Genomic DNA, 7,067 nt, shown 5'->3' on the forward strand with positions numbered 1-7,067 from the left:
GCATGGACAGGGACACCTCCCACTAGATCAGGTTGCTCAAAGCCCCTTCAAACCTGGCCTTGAACACTTCCAGGAAGAGGGCAGACACAAGTGTCTCACCACCCTCAAATAATTTCTTCCTAATATCTAGCCTAAATCTCTCCTCTTCAAGTTTGGAACCATTTCACCTTATTCTCTTGCTACACAGATATGCAAAAAGCCCTACCCCAGCTTTCTTGTAGGCTCCATTCAGATATTGGAAAGTCACTATAAGGTCACCTCAAAGCCTCCTCTTCTCCAGGCTGAACAACCCCAACATCTTTAGCCTGTTTTCACAGGGGAGGTGCTCCAGCCCTCTGATCATTTTAGTGGCCCTCTGGACACGTTCAAGGAGCTTCTTGTCCTTGTCCCTTGTCTGGGGACTCCAGAGCTGGGCACAGTACTCCAGGTGGGGTCACAGTCATAAAAGTTATGAATGCTGTCATCTATCTTAAAAATATAGAACTGACATCAAGATTATGATCAGAAAGGTGAATAAGCACAATGGCAAGTTGTGCCACTTTCCACTAATTCACTAGTGTTGAAAAAGCAAAATTACTCCAGCTTTTGTTGTTTTTCTTGAGTCTTTAAAAATAAAAAAACATTGAAATTTCCTCTAAGAGAAAGAAGCCATAGGTTCCCAAAGCCCCTCTTCCACCACTTCTCCTGTGCTTTGTCATTTAAGGAAAAATTTCAGAGCTTTGATACAACATGCAGGAGAGGCTAAACAAAACCAAACCACAGCTGGACTAATGAAACAGCATTGTAGCATTTTCTCAAGATTCTTAATTTCATTTCTAACACTTATCAGTAGCAATGCAGAATTAATGACATTTCAGTAATAGCAATGTGGCTGTGATTTCAGTGAAGGAAAAGTAGTGATCTTTCCTGATGAGATGTGGAACTGCAGGTGCACAGACTCCAAGGTGCTGCACAATCTTTTTTCCACTCCTTGTGTCATTTTCTTTCCCGTCCCTTTGTGCACATCATTGATGTCTCTTCCTTATAACAGAGACAGCACTGAGAATTATCAGAAGGCAGAGGAATTCAGCTTAGGGAAGAGGAGAAGCAGAGCAGGCATTCATGCTAGAGCTGACCAGAATGAGGATGGAGTTTCATCTGCAGTAGCTGCCCTCTTATGGCTCAGCACCTGCAGCAGCAGCCCAGGTATTATTGATACATAGCTGGAGACCACATCTGCAATTAAAGCACAAGTGCTGCAGAAATTCATTGTATCAGTCTTCACTTGCCAGATCTTTAGATTCATGTATAGTTAGTAGCTGCCTGGGGTTTAGCAGCCATCTAGAAAGAAATAAAACAAGAAAAAAAAAAAAAAAGCAATTTTGAAAAGGAACATTACTACAGAGTTTACAGAGTTAAGAGCTTTGCATTTCTTCCAGATCTGTGGTGATTTAAAAGAAAGCAACAGGAGGAATTTCCTGTACCACTTATGACAAGTAGGACTATATGACAAGAATAAAGCTGTTTGCTTGCATTTGTATCTTAATAAAAATGGAATACAGAAACAAACTACAGCATGTTTACCATTTTTCTGTACTTCAATCTCGAAGAAATTTCTCAGGGTTGCAGATTTATGAACAGGCTGCCCTTGGGAAGTCAGCAACTTCCCAATGCTATTGGTAGACAAATGTACTTAAAAATTCAGGGTTCCCAGTTGCCAAAAAATTATTTCAATTGTCTCTCATACTCTGAGTTCCTCCATTTGTAATGTTTTGAAGAAATACATTACAGGGGAAAGCTTATTTTATGTTCCTTATGATGTGAAACTAAATTAAAAGCTAAAACTGTCACATCCATGAATAGAGAGTAAAGTTTTAACAGAAGCCACCTGGGCCAGTTAGGTGCAAATCCACAGATGATACATAACAGTAATAAAAAGTGGGTGAGTAATGAATTATGTTCATATCTTGCAGCCATATCACTTTAACAAGATATAATTTTTAAGATGGAATTAATATTACGTTGAAGTTTCAGAGTAACTGTAGGAAAACTCCCATGTTCTGGGAGAAGCATAGCTTCAGAGAGACCCTCCTTGCCCACAGAAGCAGTAGGAGAATCCACTCCCCTCTACTGGAGCATCTTTCATTGCTCTTGTGCCCAACAGTAAAACAGGCTGTCTCAGTTTCCAGTTGGAGTCTGAAGCTCTGGTACTGATTCTGTGTTGAAAGGAAGTTGTTTCCTGGTATGTTTTTACACCTACTGTGTAATTGTAGTTAACACTGGCTAAGGTTCCATAGCCTTAAACACTCCATCCCTTAGAGTTTTGGGTTTTTTTCTTCCTTTTTGGTAACACATCTCAATTTTTCAATAAAGATCAATCAGAACTCAGGTGTTATCCCAGCATCAGCCACATGAGATGTAAGTATTGCCCGAGTATGCCCCTTTTAAGTGAGGTATAGAGCTGACATAACTCCTTCATAACAGCAGGTATGTCCTTTACTGATAGTCTTGTCCTTTAAAACTTAGCCAGAATGACAAATTTCTCATATATATTCTTTCTTTATGTGACCTTTAGTCTGTGTTCCTCTCCCTACAGACTGAATGTTCTGTAGTACCTTTTAATATTAAAAAAAATTAATCCATGTAAGCTCATGCCTATGCTATCTTGCCACTGACAGCTTTTTAAAATTTGAACCACCATCTGATGCATTCTTATTGGCAATTTTGTTGTGATTAATTTTCTCATCTGAACACAGTGCAGATATTGCATGTAAATGACTGGTATTTTCCCTAGCCCAAACTTGTAATCTCCTTTAAAAACTGGTTTATAATTGTTAGATATACCCTTACTCCCTTAAAATACTAATACAAGGTTTAGGCTTGGAAATGAACATCTCTCTCTGATAGCCATTAAATATCCGTAATCAGATTCCTAGATATTTTCCCATGCCTCAACACTTGCAATTACCTCTCAGTCTATTTTAACTTATGGAAAGAAAGGCTAAATTTCAAAAAATGCTTGTTGTCTGTGCTTCAGTAGAGTAATCCTATGTCACTCTTTACTCTCTTTTGACCACCTGCTAGCAAACTTTCTAATACTGTACTTTTACAGATCCTCTCATCTTGTCCTTTTATTAACATTTTAGCACAGCATCCTTTTTCTTGGTATTTTGATCACAGAATAGTGATCACAGTTAGCATGCTTCACCCTGATTTGTGGAGCATCTTTTCTGATGAACCTGAAAGGCTTCCAGTTCATTCTTGTATGCAAAGCAAAAGGAGAGAGACTGGCAGGTGTCACTCCAAGAAATTTCAGGTATTGTTTTCTAAATATTTATGCTGGATATGAAGCAGCTTTATTCCAGCAAAATATAGTTTATTTTACAGATTACAATTCTGTCAAGCTTCAGTAAAATAATCTGCAGTACCTGCCGAGCCCAGCATCAATAAGTAACACAAAAATGTGGTCTGCATCACTGAAATTTGATAAGCTACAGCATGTAGTTCTAAGCCTTATCAGAGTGTTGTGTTCACCTTCTGTGTTTGGTGAGCCACAGCAATTGGTGGAAATCACAAGCACACCAAAGTACCCAAATGTATTTGGTTTGCAAGGCAAGGTTTGGTTAGCTTAGCAGGGAGGCTACTGGGGTTGCATCTGTGAGAAGCTGCTAGAAGCTTCCCCTGTGCCCCACAGAGCCAGTGCCAGCCAGCTCCAAGATGGACCAATCCACCACTGGCCAAGGCTGAGCCCACCAGTGATGGTGGTAGCACCTTTGGGATAAGATATTTAAGAAGGGGGAGAAAGAACAGCACAGCAGCAATTGCAGCTGGAGAGAGGATGAGAATATGTGAGAGGAACAACTTCTGAAGACACCAAGTCACTCAAGATGGAGCAGGGAGGAGGTTCTCTAGGTGCCAGAGCAGAGATTCCCCTGCAGCCCATGATGAAGACCATGATGAGGCAGGCTGTGACCCCACAGCCCATGGACGAGCTACCCACCAGCAGCCCATGGAAGACACCACACTGGAGCAAGTGAATTCCTGAAGGAGGCTGTGACCCTGTGGAAATCCTGTGCTGGACCAGGCTCTTGACAGGACGTGTGGACCCATGGAGAGAAGCCCACACTGGAGCTTCTGAGTCTGAGGGACTGCACCCCGTGGGAGGGACTCACACTGGAGAAGTTCATGGAGGACTGTCTGCCTTGGGAGGGACCCCAGGCTGGAGCAGGGAAGAGTGTGAAGAGGCCTCCCTCTAAGGAGGAATGAGTGGTGGAGAGAACTTGAGGCTGAACTAACCTATTTGCCATGCCCCTGCACTGCTGGGGGAGAGGAGGTAGAGAAATTGGGAGTGAAGTTGGGGCGGGGGAAGAAGGGAGGGGTGGGGGAAGTTGTTTCAAGATGTGGGGTTTATTTTCTCATTCTCCTACTCCGATTTGATTGGTAATAAATTTCATTGCTTCTCCTAGAGCTGAGTCTGTTTTGCCCAGGATAGTAGTTGCTGAGTGATCTCCCTGTCCTTATCTCGATTTACTGACCTTTTGTTTTATTTTCTCTCCCCTGTCCTGCTGAGAGGAGTGAGAGTGACTCTGGTGGGCACTGTGCCTGCCCAAGGTCAACCCATCACACCTAAGCAACTGCTCTTCCAGGTTACATACACTTTATTTTACAGACTGAGAAACATCTCCAAGGAAAGGGAAGGAAGGATACTGAGTTCATTTCTGCATCTTGAGATCAGGCTCACAAGTGCTCACAGACTCTTATACTGAAAGTCAAGTGTCATTCAAGTTGTTTGTAAGGAACTGGTGGCTCTGAAGCTGGAGGAAAGGAAATCTTTCCACTGAAAGAATCCTCAGATTTCCTGCAAGGGCAATTCACTCTATCTGCAGCTCTCCTGTTCTCTTTTCATAGATCCACATTCTTTCTTCCCTAGGCAGGGAAGACCTGCCTAGCATATTAATATTGAAAGCTTCAGTTTAATTTTTTTTTTTACAGTATTTCCTTTCTTGCTGGCTTCTTAGAGCAGAGCACATAACCTATAGCAAGTGTCATTCTCTGCCACAAATACTCTTAGAAGATACAAAATAACTTGTTCACTGCTGTAGAGAGGATCTTGATCAACTTTTTTTATGCTGTTGAGAAACAGCATCATTGAACCACCACACAACTCACCATAAAAAAAATATTGCAGTACTTTCTGTGAGCCATTGTTTGCTGCAAGAGACAATTTCTTTTGTTAGATAAACCCAAATAATCAGACAGGCAAACTAATATGCACACAGCCCTTCTTCTGGTCTGCAGGAAAAGTCGGATCCTCAAAGACAAGTAGTTTTCAGGTCCTCAAAGACAAATAGTTTACTCCTTACAGAGTAGATCTTTAAGGGGCAAGCCAAGGGTGGGAAGCAGGCAGAAGCAGCATATACCAGGACACCAGCTTTCTTTTCAGTCTGAAGTTTTCAGTATGCAGTATGATTATGAACTATACTTGCCAGACTCTTCTGGTTAGCAAACCCTGTGTATGATACATGCACGTCTGTCACCTAGCATCAGTACTGGTGGGTGTATGGAAGAAAGGCACAATGAAGGGTGAATCACCATCTACAGTGAGAGAAAAGATCCATGGTTGGGAAAGGATTGCTTCCCTTCCTCAAGATGATCAGCAGGGACTCCTGAAATTTTAACAGTTCCTGTTTCTATCAGGCACTTAAATTGCCAAACATAACTTTGGAACTCATTTAACTTCCAGTGAAGATGTTGCTCTTTAATGGGTTTGGTGTTTCAAACAATTAGTTTTCAATCTTCAAATAAAAGCACAAGTCACAGAGGTCTGCATGTGGCGTACACCTTTGGTTTTGGAAATTTCCCTTTTAATAAAACTAGACATATTTCTACTATGATCTTTTTCTTTAGGCTCTAGTCTTCGTGAGTCATGTTTCTTCAAAGAAAAGATCTGTCTGCTTGGACTAGGATAGGGCTCAGAAATAGCTATTAATATTTAAGTAAGTGGTATTTGAATAGCAAAGTATCTTTCATCTGGAGGCCTCAAGCTTTTGGCCAGCTTCACGTCTAACCCTTGTGTTCAACAAAGTATGTAAAAGCTGCCTCCTGTCTCAGAGAGAAGACCATACACCATTTTATCTTCTGCTTGATGAGAAATGAAGTGCTCCAGAGGCCAGACAATCTCAAGCAAATGGAGAGCATGGAGAACAAGGATGATCGATACAGGAATCCTGCTGGCAGGAGGTCAGAACTTCTTACCAGCAAATAAGTGAGGAACATTCCTTCCTGCTCCTTTGAATGAGGTTGCTTACATCCTGGAGTGCTTACTAACAAATCAAAAGTCTGAACTTTCTAACCTGCAAGCCTTTCTTACAGAGGGTCTGTCATCTGGTTCATCCAACAGTTCAAAGATTATTGCACAGTAGGGAAGAATTTTGCTCTGCAGCATTGAAAACCTCCCAGGGTAGCATGCAGCCTGACTTCAGCAGAAGTCTCTTGTGTCAGAGGTGATACAAGTATGGAATTCATAAGTCTGCACTCAGAAATGAGATTTTGCATCCATTCAAGGTCTTTCTTTGGTAGAGAAAAAAAACCTCTCTCCAGCTCACTTAGGTCAAAAATTCAGTCCACTGACTCTGCCAGACCTAATATAAGCAACACTGTGTTTCCAAGTCAGCCCTGTTCCTGACATCCTCACTGGCAACTTGTTCTCAAATGGAATTTAATGGGACATCAGTGGGAGGGACAGAGGTGGGGGCCACCAGGCTGGAGCACCATTCAGTCCTCTGTATGCTCCAGGCAAACACACACACAACCATTTCCTGGAGAGAGGAAAACAAAATCCACAGCCACAAGAACATACTATAGTAAAGCATATGGTTTAGAAAGCTAAGCTAAAAGTTGAATACCAGGTAAATTTAAGCTATCAAATGTGACAATGACAATAGGCCTGATATGCTAATTCTCCTGCTAGGCTGTTCTTTGGGAAGACAGTGAAGTTCAAACAGGTCAATAATATAAATAATAGGCAGCTTTATGGGATCACACTATACACCTCATAACAAAACTAACAGACTTTATCTGTATCAATC

This window comes from Heliangelus exortis, chromosome 3 (genome assembly GCF_036169615.1).
Source record: "Heliangelus exortis chromosome 3, bHelExo1.hap1, whole genome shotgun sequence".
NCBI lineage: Eukaryota > Metazoa > Chordata > Aves > Apodiformes > Trochilidae > Heliangelus > Heliangelus exortis.